The sequence below is a fragment of the Ambystoma mexicanum genome, chromosome 4q (genome assembly GCF_040938575.1).
Source record: "Ambystoma mexicanum isolate Mex_15411 chromosome 4q, UKY_AmexF1_1, whole genome shotgun sequence".
NCBI lineage: Eukaryota > Metazoa > Chordata > Amphibia > Caudata > Ambystomatidae > Ambystoma > Ambystoma mexicanum.
Window position 1 is genome coordinate 1,282,425,142 of NC_090928.1, and position 13,916 is coordinate 1,282,439,057.

Consider the following 13,916-nt stretch of genomic DNA (forward strand, 5'->3'; position numbering starts at 1 on the left):
TGAAAGAAGACGTATGCCAATCTGCTGTCGTCTGGTGAAAAGGACATCTGTTCTGTCTTCTTTGGGATTCAGGATCATAGGTGTTTTCCTTGATGTAAACAATGTCTGCACTGTCCAGAATGTGATCTTATTCAAGAGATGGCTCAAATGTTCTGTATTTGCTGGATCTTGAAGAAATGTGAGTGTGTCTGTTGTTCACCCAATGAGAGTTGAACAATCTTTGATTATGCGAAAGAACAGTGTGTTGATGAGCTCATCTATTTCCGCCTGTGTTGAGATAATTTGATTCTTCCTTACTGTACTCAGGGAGTATAATAAATTGTTCAGCAATGACAGTAAGCAGTTGTCTTATTATTTTTTTCGTTTTCAGGATCTTGGAGAAAGTCTGTGACACTAGTGAGTCTTCCTACCAATGACGGGTATGATCTTAGCACTAAGTTGAAATAGGTGACCACGTCCTTTGTGATGTCTCTATTGTGGGACACCATAAGTGATTTCGAATAAGGTCTTGGTGCTGAATGAATCGGGATACTGTATTTGTTTCCAATGTAAATGTCCTCGGTCAAAATTTGGCATAGTCTTTTTCTCATCAAGGCTTCAGCGTGCCTCAGTCCAAAGTCAACAGACTATGTTGTGGATTACACATGCAATTTTCTTCTTCACCCTGCAACTAGGATGCACAGAGTGTCTGTTTTTATGTCCGTATCCCCTTTTTTGCTTAGAGGAATGTCCAAAATGAAGCCGCAACCTTTTGCACAAAAATTCCTTGTCTTTGGATAGCTGGTCATGCGTCCGTCTTCCTCGTCATGGATCTTGTCTGCATGTGCTGTGGTTCTTCCCTGTTGCTCATCAATTCCTCTCATTGGGGTGCAGGCAGGGGCCTTCTCCGATGTAGGATTTGATATCACTGAGAAAAATCTATGCTCTCCTGCCCTGTAGCTTCACAGCAGACGGAGTGCAGTCCTCTATGATAAAAGGACCTTTGAATCTTGGCTCGTCCAACCTTTTCTTTGTACGGTTTCTCACTAAGACGGCCTCTCCAAGGAAGACGAGTGGAACACGTAGACCTTGAACTGAGTCTGATGTAGTGTCTCCTTCTGCGTTTTGTGCTACGCTGCACCCTTTTCGTCATCGCTGCAGCTGGTCTAAAATTACAGTAAGGCAAGATGTCATATAGTTCAGATAGTTTTGCATTTCACATCCTAAAACCTCTCCTGTTGACTGGGCATCACATCTAGCTCTATCTCGTGGTGTTAGGGGAGTTCTCATTCTTCGTCGTGTGGCCAAGATGATGGTCGGACCCTGGTTGGTTCCGAAGAGCATACAGTGCCAGTGGAAGGTAGTGCAACCATCCCTTCTTTAGAGTAAGCTTCAACTTGGCTATTCTTTCCTTTAACAAGCCGTTGAACTTCTCACATATTCCATTACCTTGCGGATGATACGCTTATGATAACTTGTGCTTTATACCAAGCAACAAGCCGATCTGCTCAAAAACTGCATTAACAAAATGAGGGCCATTATCTGATCTCATGACTTTGCACACCCCCCACCTGGTGAACACTTCCCTCATGCTTCCCTCACTAAAAATGTGGCCGCACAGGTAGAGTTTGGGTGTGTACATGGATCTGCCTCTATCCATCTAGAGAATGGACACACCACAACAAATAAGTATCTGTACCCGTTACATACTTGAATCATGTCGATGTTATCGACATGCAAGTGCTGTAAAGGCCCTTTTGGCCTGGGGATGACTCCTCTCATTACTTTTAATGGGTGCCCAGCGGTGAATTTCTGGCAGATTTCACCATAAAGAATGCAACATGCTCAGATAAATTCGGTATGAACCAGTCTTCCATGAGCGTTGCTGCTAGATTCTCCTTTGTCATATGCTCCGGGTAATGTAACTGCTCCAGCACTATTTTTAATAGGGCTACAGGCATTACTGGTTTACCAGTGCTGTCTTGTCGCCACAAGCTGTCAGAGGGGTTTAAAGAACACCCTTGACGTTTCCACAGGTTCTTCTCTTCCTGCAGTGCCTCCCCTTGGAGTTCCATTAACTGTGTTTGCCCCAAATTGTTGTAACCTTCAGGTGTGGTTCGTGTAAGCATCATTAGTCCATTGGCATGGATAGCTTCCACTGCCATAACTGTGTCACTTTTTGATGCCATTTGCTTGGCTTCCGTGTCTGTTGCTTGATTTCCGCATGAGATAAAATATGTCCCTTTGGTGTGTGCGGCATATTTCACGACCGCTATGCCCACTGGGAGCTGCAGTGCCTTAATCAGCCTGTCCAATAAGGCTGCGTGCTGCACTGGCGTGCTGTCTGCTCGGAGGTAGCCCCTCCTTTTCCAGCGTGCTAAGCCTGCGTGCACTGTTGACGTCACATAGGCGGAGTCACTGTACACCGTTACTTCCTGGTCTGCGTGATTCTCAATGGCGAGTATCAACGCCAATAATTCTGCAGCCTGTGCTGAATAATGAGATGGTATTCATGCACTAAGTGGCACTTGAAACTCTCCATTAGCTGTGTGCTTATCACAGCAACGCCTGTGTATCTTTGCCCATCACTTTGTTCGATTCTAGAAGACCCGTCAATAAATCAATAAAGATGATCTCTCCTCCTGCCAAGTCATTTTCTTTTACCCTGGGAATTTCATCATAGAGTTCTTCATAATTCGCGCAGTCATGTATCGGCTCTCCCTCAGTGACTGGATCTGCGATGAACATAGCTGGGTGTACTATCTTCCATTAGACTATTTTAATCGATAGGTTTGATATGATCACTTTATAAGCAGAAGCTCTCTGAGATGTCAATGTGCTCTTTGGTTTCTCTAGAATGGCAAATAATGAGTGCTCGACGTACAACGGCATGTAGCATCCAATTACAATGGTTGTCGCCTACTCTATGGCAAACGCTGCGGCAGCTAAACTTTGTTCACATGGGAAGTGACCTCTCATTACTGGGTCCTGATTCCCACTGTAGTATGCCAGGAGCTTGTACCCCAAGGAGGTTCTTTGAGCGAGCACTGCCGTCATGACACTGCCATCTGTGTGTGAAAACAGGAAAAATTCTCTGCATAATTGGGAATTCCGAGAACTGGAGCTGTACAAATAGCTCTCTTGAGTTCAGCAAACCCTTTCTCCATTGTTTCAGACCATTCAATCTGTTCTTTCGTCACATGGGCCTTCTGTAGGGCCTGAATTAAATGTTTAGTATAAGAGCTGTAGTCGATGACCCATGCCCTAACATAGTTGCATAGGCCTAGAAAGCTCTGCATCTGCTTTATCGTGTGAGGCTTAGCCGTGTTAAGTATGGATTCAGCCCTTTCTGGGGTTACTTTCTTTCCTTCATGTGAGATCAGCTGGCCTATGTACAGCACTTCTTTTTGACAATATTGTAACTTTTCCTTGTCAACTTTATATCCTTTCTCAGCCAATATAGTAAATAGCTGAACAGAATCGTGCCTGCATTGATCTTCTGTGGTGCTGCAAATTAGGATGTCTTCCACATATTGTAAGACAACACTTTCTAGTGTAATATTGCTCCAATCCATCTGCAGGACTCTGTTGAAAATAGACGGAAACTCACAGTACCCCTGTGGCAGCCTCGTGCTTCTCAGACGCATTTGTCTGAACGTGAAGGACGTCAGATCTTGTGAGTCACGGTGCAACGGGATTGAGAAAAATGCATTTTTCAAATCAACCACCGTGAAATATTTTGCCTCAACGGGTAAATTAAATAGAATTGTAGCGGGGTTAGGGACTAAAGGGAACTTGGCCTCAACAATATAATTTATTGGGCGTAAATCCTGAATTAAGCGGCAAGACCCTCCTTTTGATTTTTTGACAAGATACACAGATGTATTAGATGGTGACTCTGACGTTACTAAGATGCCCTGGTCCATAATGGCATAAATTGTCTTAGAAATCCCCTCATCTGCCTCTCTTGACATCGGATATTGTCGGGCTCTTGGTAGAGTTGCTCCTGGTTTTAGTTTAATCCTTCCTTCTCCAACCCTCTTCAAGAGACCCACGTCATAGGGTCCGATAGTCCACACTGAGACAGGCACTTTAGCTATATCGTCATCAAAATATTCAGGACGTTTTCGTGCCAACATAAATCGCTGTGGTGATTCTCTTTTAATCATCTTTACCAGAAAGGTGAGACTTATTTCTACCATTCTCTCTCCTATTTCTGCTTGTTCTTCAAATAGATCGGCATCGGTGACGTCAGTCACTCGATATCCTTCTTCGATGGTGATTATCGCGCACCACTGTCTGCCCTCATTATCGTAACCATCAACCAAAACCACTTTCCCTCGCACTGCTGCTGTGTGTATCATCAAGGGAAATACTTGTCCCTCCTCCTCATGCATCAGTATTCTTGGTCTAAATAGGAACTCATCAGAGGTTCTCATGATTTTGTCTCCAAGGCCTGGCAATCCTGCCATAAGCACACGCATGCTATATGCGAACATTTCTAGCTTTAATGGTATGGCCCTCATAGCTATGTGTCCTGAGTATGCTCTAATCATTTTGCATACATTTGAGTAGTGCATCCCTGGAGTGGAACATACTATGCCCTCCTCCGTTAATGAGATTGTCATGTTCAACTTTGTCATTAAGTCTCGACCCAAGATATTTACACGGGTTTGACGCGAGTATAATAAAGGTACATTCATTTCGCACTCTCCTATGGAGACTGGGAGTGTATTTGTAAAGGGAACTCGACTGTCAGCTCCTGTAAAACTCTGGGTATCTATGGCCTCACCGGACAAGGAAAACTTGCCTTCACATGTGCACGAGTGTGTCACACCCGTGTCAACTAGGAAGGAATATTCTTTACCCCCTTCAACGACATCCACCCTAGGGTCCCTATGAGGGTCTGGTGTCACTGATAGATTAGAGCACATCAGGGTTCCCAGTGAGCTGTCCTAGTTCATATACAAGTTTGGCCCACTGTGCACTTGTGGATTTTCCCCATTCCCATTGTTACTTCCCATTCCAGGGTTCTGGGTCTGTCCTGAGCTCATTGTGTGTGACACTTGCAATGGTGCCTGGTGGGTTTGTCTTTGTGAAAAATTGCCAATGCTCTGAGGTTGCACTCCTTGTTGCGCTCTTGGTGCTTGTTGTTGCACCGTGTGATTCTGTGCAAAGCCCTTTTGTAAAACTGCAGGTGGATTTGCCATGTCTGCTCCCATTCCTTTGCCGTTCTGAATCATGACTTGATTTCTGCATGTGCGCGCCAAATGCTCTGTCATTCCACACAGCCAACATACTGGCGGTGGTTGGATTATTTGCCCATTTGACATATCCGGGTTACCATTTTGCACATTTTGAAAGCCTCTTTGATTATTTTGGAAACCTCCCTGATTGATCTGCCATCTTCTTCCTCTAAATTCTATTCCCCGTTGGTAAAACCCTACGTTACCCTGATTATTCTGCTGTGGATTTGCCACCTGATGCATGCTTTGTTCAGCTGCGCTAGTCAGCATGGCTCCTTCAAGAGCATACTTTGATAGTTTCTTTTGCACCAATTTTGCTTACTCACCCTTTCGAGTTGCTTCCTTTTTGCTATTCTTTTCCTGCAGCAGTCTTCAATAATGTGTGATAGTCAACTGTATTTCAGCCCAAGGTTTAGCCTCAACTCCTATCAATTTCTTGAGTTGTTTCTGCACCGGTTCTGGCAACCCTTGGCACAATATATGGTAAAACACAGGTATTGATTTCGTCCAAGATTCATGCGTTTCGAGCACCCACGCGTCTTGGAAATTCTGTATATAAATTAACAGATCCTCAGAATCCTTCATTTTTCGAGTCATTATAGCTCCCATATCGGAAGTATCTGGGCAAAGTACTCATAGCGCTTTCCATACTGCTGCTCTACAATGTTAAATGGCGCTCCGTCATGCGCTGTATTAATTGTGGTTACGACAGGGTAGCCTGCCCGTTCCCACACATCGTCTGCTCTCTCACCAAATATGGCGATTAGGAGGCCCTTAATGTCGCCTATAGCTAACGTGTTTCCTCCTGTCATTTTGTCTAACTCATGTATCCACTTTCTGGCTCCCGATGTCAGCATTGGAAGCTTGTTTCTCAACTTTTCTCGATCAATGTGTGGCCATGGAATATATTGCAGTCTTATTCCCCCCTTCTCTAGTAGTGGAAATTGGAATGCTTAGCCCTCTTTTTCTTCTCTCATTGTTCTCTTGTCTATTGCAGGGGTAATATTCCTGCATCGTCGTCTACCTGGCAATGTCCTTAGTCTGTCTACATAGGGCGGTGAAGATACCCCCCTCTGACCATGAGGTACTCCTTCATGTCGGTGAAGAGGGAAAATCGAGATCAAACTCCTGCCCCCTCTCCCCAGGCATATCAACAGGAAGAACAGCAGGAAGAATAATGAGCGCACTATCATGTGCACCAAGATCCAGTGCGCCCATGGCTGACAAATATGCTGAAAGACACCCACTTCATCAACATTGCAACCTACATGCTACATTAGCCTCAATGCAGCAATACCAGAATCTACAAAACACAAGAAATCCTGTGTAAAGGCTTGCAGATGCTCGTATGAATTAAACTAATCAAATGGCACAGTGTAAAGCCATGCTTCAGGAAAATTACAGCCAAGTACACTTGTCTCACTGAACACCAGCCACAGTGGGAATTCGTGCTGACTTCAGCAATGCGCCTCGCAAACCCAGGAGCAGCCCAAGGTCTTACACTAAGATAAGATTCCTATCCTTGAATGACAGTGAACTCTGGCAGACAAGCATTTTTAATTCTTCACAAATACAAGTAAGTCAGAGCAGAACACCCAGGGCCCAGTGTTTTTTCTCTGGGAACGAAAGACATTTTTGCAAGACCCACACATCAATTGAAACATAATTGTAACAAGAATGGCTCAACTCTGGCCAATGAACTCTGAGGGCCCAGGGGCGAAAAGCCTGTTCAAGCTAAAACTAATGGGAACAAATTCACAATGCAACAATTTTAGAATTAGGTAATGGGGGAGGAGCAGTTAAACCAGCCAACGGCCACCAAAGTCCAGAGGTCCAATGATCAGGCATCCTATAAGGGCACTATAGGTTACCTATGAGCTTAGCAGCCAATCTCAGGATGAGATAGGTTTCTGGGAGCTGGTCCAATTCTGTGATGTCAGCCTGCAGTGTGTTACAAAGCTGGCTTGCAAGACAGCCCGGGAGAGACGGTGCCTGGATTTTCGCTGTGCACGAAGCCCTCTGTGTGTTTTTTTGTTGCCCAGAAATAAACACAGTTTGGAACATGTTGCTGCTTGCTTGGAACTCTGCTGCATTTCTTTGGGCAAAATGGAAGGTGTTGGGGCCTCCCATAGCTGGACCCCCAGAAGCCCTGGGGGGGTCCACCTTCTCCCCAACATCGGTCAGACTGCGTGGCTGACTCTGATGCCCTCGGTGCAGACTCCCTAGTGTCTGACCATCATATCCCTTTTTCCCTTGGGAGTCGTCTTTCGCTCTGCCTCCCTTCTTCGTTTTCCTCACGAGTCAGACATTGTTTGTCCCCAATTCACGCAACTTCTTGTGTCTTCATTGTTTCTACTGATTTCTAATCTATCCAGGGATAGTTCCCTATTCCCACTACTTCGGGTGACATCCTCAGTGTCATACAGCTGAGTGCTTTCCAAGCGCTCGTCCTCCCCCTCTCCTTGGGGTATTTGTTCTATCCCCATTTCATCATATATTTTATCGATCGTTTCTCTGATGCTTCTGGTGTCGAAGTCATCTTCAATATTTGCCCTAGACGTGCCTGGTACTGAATCGTATGCAGGAAAGAAGAATTCTTCGATGTCTTCCCAGTCTACAACTGGATCAGGTTTTTAACCTCCCTCTCCAAATACTCAAGATTGCGTGCTCTCTGTCTTCGCTTACGTTTGATATCATCATCAAATTCTTTGTGCTTCCTCGCCTCTTCTCTGATCCTATCTTCTTCCTTTCTCTTTTCATTTCTACGTTCATCAGCCCTTCGAATTTCCTCATCTCTTTGTCTCCTTATTATTTTTTCACGTATCCTTTGCTCTTCTTCTAACTTTTGCTGTTTCTGTCTGTCTTGATCGTAGGCTGCTCTTGGGTTGCGATCAAGCTGTTTTTCTTGCTGTTCGCGATATATCTGTCCTCGCCTTTGTCTGTCTTTCCTTCTTATCCTTTCGTCTCTTAACTCCTTTTCTTTCCCCTTTCTCTGTGTCTCATCTAATCTCTCCTTTTGTCTTGCGTCACCAATGCCTTTACCATCGAATTTCAATATAATTTGTCCTCCCATCCATTCGTCTTTCGCGAATGCTATCTCATCAGTTCTGTCTTCGCTCCCTTTCCATCTCTTCCCTTCTCTCTCTTTGTCGAGAGATGCACTTGTCTGTACCTGATCTTTCCTTTCATCATCGCGTCTCCCCTTGTCCCTTGGGACTGCGTAGGTAAGATTCTTGTCCTTATCCTTCCCTTGATTTTCATCACTACTATGTGTAGGTGACTCATATGCAGGGTTGTTGTACCCCGTGGCTGCTTTAAGTTCCCTTAACGGGTATAAACCCACATCCTTACTTCCTTCAACTGTCATTTCGGGCGGGGCAGGTGGCACGGTAGTCATCTCACCCCCCTCTGTGCATACATTAAGTATCCAATCTGTTGGCGGCTCTTCCTCCTTTACCTGTTCGTACATTTTCCACATTCGAGAACAGCAAGGCGTTTTTCTAACTTCTTGCCTGTATACGTGGCATGCAAATATGTCGTCATATGTTGTAAGACGGCTTTAGATAAAGACCCATTTTGTGGCCAAGGCATAAACATCTTGTGGGTGGTACCTTTAACCCACTCGGTACTATAATTCTTTAGCTTGGGTGCATGTTTTGGCAATTGATTGCATAAGTGTGCTAATGGAGTTATGTCTTCCATGCTTTAATCTGTTCCCTTTCCTCTTATATAACACTTGTCAATGCTTTCGTGTGGTTTAAACAGCTTCTAACAATATGAGTGAGCACCAAATATCGCAAGCTCCAACCCAAATTCTCCACAAAAATGTTTTACTACCGATTTGTTCAAAAAACATCAATTAATGTGCGATCCTGTCTCAGCTATCAAATCAGTTTTCTTTAAAAAAAAAAATTCAGTGCATATGTGTGACGTCACAAAAGAGAAACATGTAAAACTGACACTTAACAGACTAGATGGACACCAGCTGGGCACAAATATCTCCATCTCTATCCTCTGATGGACATCCCCTGGTCTCCAGCCAGTAGACTCTGGTTAGGGCCGCAGTCCCCTATCTGATGGACATCCCCTGGTCTTCATGCGCTAGATTCTGGCGAGGCCTGCAGTTCCCCCTCTGATGGACATTCCCTGGACACCATCCAGTTAACTCTGGCCGGGGGGCACAGTTTCCCCCTCTGATGGACATCCCCTGGCCTCCATCCAGTAGACACTGGCTGGAGAGCACAATTCCCTTCTCTGATGGACATCCCCTGGTCTCCATCCAGTAGACTCTGGCTGAGGGGCACTGTTCCTCCCTCTGATGGACATCCCCTGGTCTCCATCCAGTAGACTCTGGCTGAGGGGCGCTGTTCCTCCCTCTGATGGACATTCCCTGGTCTCCATCCAGTAGACTCTGGCCGGGGGGCACTGTTCCCTCCTCTGATGGCCATCCCCTCGCCTCCATCCAGTAGACTCTGGCCAGGGCCGCAGTTCCCTCTCTGATGGACATCCCCTGGTCTTCATGCGCTAGATTCTGGCGAGGCCTGCAGTTCCCCATCTGATGGACATCCCCTGGACACCAACCAGTTGACTCTGACCGGGGGGCACCGTTCCCCCTCTGATGGACATCCCCTGGCCTCCATCCAGTAGACTCTGGCTGGAGAGCACAATTCCCTTCTCTGATGGACATCCCCTGGTCTCCATCCAGTAGACTCTGGCTGAGGGGCACTGTTCCTCCCTCTGATGGACATCCCCTGGTCTCCATCCAGTAGACTCTGGCTGAGGGGCGCTGTTCCTCCCTCTGATGGACATCCCCTGGTCTCCATCCAGTAGACTCTGGCCGGGGGGCACTGTTCCCTCCTCTGATGGCCATCCCCTCGCCTCCATCCAGTAGACTCTGGCCAGGGCCGCAGTTCCCTCTCTGATGGACATCCCCTGGTCTTCATGCGCTAGATTCTGGCGAGGCCTGCAGTTCCCCCTCTGATGGACATTCCCTGGACACCATCCAGTTAACTCTGACCGGGGGGCACAGTTTCCCCCTCTGATGGACATCCCCTGGCCTCCATCCAGTAGACTCTGGCTGGAGAGCACAATTCCCTTCTCTGATGGACATCCCCTGGTCTCCATCCAGTAGACTCTGGCTGAGGGGCACTGTTCCTCCCTCTGATGGACATCCCCTGGTCTCCATCCAGTAGACTCTGGCTGAGGGGCGCTGTTCCTCCCTCTGATGGACATCCCCTGCTCTCCATCCAGTAGACTCTGGCCGGGGGGCACTGTTCCCTCCTCTGATGGCCATCCCCTCGCCTCCATCCAGTAGACTCTGGCCAGGGCCGCAGTTCCCTCTCTGATGGACATCCCCTGGTCTTCATGCGCTAGATTCTGGCGAGGCCTGCAGTTCCCCATCTGATGGACATCCCCTGGACACCAACCAGTTGACTCTGACCGGGGGGCACCGTTCCCCCTCTGATGGACATCCCCTGGCCTCCATCCAGTAGACTCTGGGTGGGGGGGCACAGTTCCCGCTCTGATGGACATGCCCTGGCCCCCATCCAGTAGACTCTGGGTGGGGGGGCACAGTCCCCCCCTCTGATGGACATCCCCTGGTCTCCATCCAGTAGACTCTGGCTGAGGGGCGCTGTTCCTCCCTCTGATGGACATTCCCTGGTCTCCATCCAGTAGACTCTGGCTGGGGGGCACTGTTCCCTCCTCTGATGGCCATCCCCTCGCCTCCATCCAGTAGACTCTGGCCAGGGCCGCAGTTCCCTCTCTGATGGACATCCCCTGGTCTTCATGCGCTAGATTCTGGCGAGGCCTGCAGTTCCCCATCTGATGGACATCCCCTGGACACCAACCAGTTGACTCTGACCGGGGGGCACCGTTCCCCCTCTGATGGACATCCCCTGGCCTCCATCCAGTAGACTCTGGCTGGAGAGCACAATTCCCTTCTCTGATGGACATCCCCTGGTCTCCATCCAGTAGACTCTGGCTGAGGGGCACTGTTCCTCCCTCTGATGGACATCCCCTGGTCTCCATCCAGTAGACTCTGGCTGAGGGGCGCTGTTCCTCCCTCTGATGGACATCCCCTGGTCTCCATCCAGCAGACTCTGGCCGGGGGGCACTGTTCCCTCCTCTGATGGCCATCCCCTCGCCTCCATCCAGTAGACTCTGGCCAGGGCCGCAGTTCCCCCTCTGATGGACATCCCCTGGTCTTCATGCGCTAGATTCTGGCGAGGCCTGCAGTTCCCCCTCTGATGGACATTCCCTGGACACCATCCAGTTAACTCTGGCCGGGGGGCACAGTTTCACCCTCTGATGGACATCCCCTGGCCTCCATCCAGTAGACTCTGGCTGGAGAGCACAATTCCCTTCTCTGATGGACATCCCCTGGTCTCCATCCAGTAGACTCTGGCTGAGGGGCACTGTTCCTCCCTCTGATGGACATCCCCTGGTCTCCATCCAGTAGACTCTGGCTGAGGGGCGCTGTTCCTCCCTCTGATGGACATCCCCTGGTCTCCATCCAGTAGACTCTGGCCGGGGGGCACTGTTCCCTCCTCCGATGGCCATCCCCTCGCCTCCATCCAGTAGACTCTGGCCAGGGCCGCAGTTCCCTCTCTGATGGACATCCCCTGGTCTTCATGCGCTAGATTCTGGCGAGGCCTGCAGTTCCCCATCTGATGGACATCCCCTGGACACCAACCAGTTGACTCTGACCGGGGGGCACCGTTCCCCCTCTGATGGACATCGCCTGGCCTCCATCCAGTAGACTCTGGGTGGGGGGGGCACAATTCCCGCTCTGATGGACATGCCCTGGCCCCCATCCAGTAGACTCTGGGTGGGGGGGGCACAGCCCCCCCCTCTGATGGACATCCCCAGGTCTCCATGCGGTAGACTCTGGCCGGGGCCGCAGTACCATATACCAAGTGGACCCGCCCCTCTCCTGACCCCCTCTGCAGCTGTGTCTCAAGGCATCAGAGTAGAAAAGCACTTGGGTTACTGCAGTTCAGAGCATGGCAGCATGGCCCTTGATTTAGTGCCCTGCCCAGGGTACCTTCGGGTGTTATTTATTAAAGGTGGATTAAAATTCCTAATGTCTAAATAAATAAGCGCCGGCCGGGCCAATCTGTCGCGGCGCCACTGTGGCGGCGCCCAGGGCGCCGGCAGCTGGGGGCCATATTTCACATCCATAAATGTTTGCATGAATCCTGCGGGGCGCAGCGCTGTGAGCAGACCCTTTCCAGCTGCCTGGGGGGAGCTGTGCGGAACCGCCCCCAGATTTATAGCCCCGCGTTCCAATCTCCTGCATGTAGGGGGGGGGACTCAGGGGGGCAGCAGGCAGAGCTCGCAGTGTGGCTGGCTGGATCTGCCCGGACGGGTTTGCACGTGGGTCTGGGTGCACACTGGGGTGCGTCTGCCTCGGTGGATTCAGTGGGATGCGAAATCGAGCGGGGCTCTAAAAGGGGTGTGGCCTAAATGCTGGGCGTGGCCTAATGGGGGTGCCGCCTGCCCCAAACAACACACCATGTTCTCGGCTGGCGCTGCATGCATGCACCCAGCTGCATGTTGCAGTTTAATGTACCCAGGGTTTGATGCTGTCAACGTTATAACTCGTGTTTTCTTCTGTACACAAATACCAAAGAGACAGAGGAATGGCGCAGCGGTGCGTGCCAGGGTCGGGTACTATGGCAGCATGTACTAAGCACACTGAGCTGCCTTGTTACGCATGGTGGCATCTAAACTTACCAGAATGCCATCTCGTCGGCATATTGCCCAGAGAAGCTTGCAATATAATTGTGGACGGCAGCTAGGCAGGTGGCAATTCATCTTATAGTGGGAGCTGGCCGGAATCACGACTAGCGCCCCCCGCCATGGCCCTGCTCAAGGGAACTGAGGTGCTAATGGCCGGGCACCCCAGCCTGAAAACACCAGCTCTCAAGCAGCTAGCCCTGCAACGTGTGTGCTGAAAAGCATGCACACGGCGGGGGGGGGGGGGGGCATCCTCCTGCACTACTGGGGGCTTGCATATCAAGGCAGAGAGCTGAGCACGGTCATGGACATTCCCCCAGAGGGCGCTATTCAGTCTTTAAAATCCAGTTGTGATGTAAACGTCCAAAAAAGTGGCACCGATCCCCGAAGCACGTCCGTGAAAAGGTTCCTTTGAATTGTGTGGTGCCGCTCTTCCTGCAGTCACCCACGTGGAGCTATTCTGCGGAGAATTATTGTGAGGCTGCAACAGATGACGACATTACCCCCGCCCCGCCCCCTCCATCTCACTGTGCTCAGCTCCCAGCATGTTCAAGAAGCACCAGGAATTCCGTGTTTTTGAGCTCCAGACTGCTTACGGGAGACGTGACAGGAGCTCAGGCAGCGCCACTCTGCAGGCGCACATCAGGCGGGAAATGCATGGCTGATGATGGCAGCGCTCTGGCTCGGGACCCTGGAGCGCCGCCCCACTTAAAGCCTAGTCTCTCTCTCTCTGGCGGTCTGATTGTCTGCCTGCGTAGGTCCTCATGTGCCCACCTGTGCTTGACTGGCTGCCTGCCTGTATAACTTCGCCTGTCTCAATATGGCCGTCTGTTTGCTTTCTGCTCTTTGTGTCTCGGTGTCTGCCCGGCTTTGCCAGTTTGCCTTTCTCTTTATCTATCAATGGATCCAGTCTGTAGTGAAAGCGTGTCTTCTGTGAGGACCTGCTTTTGG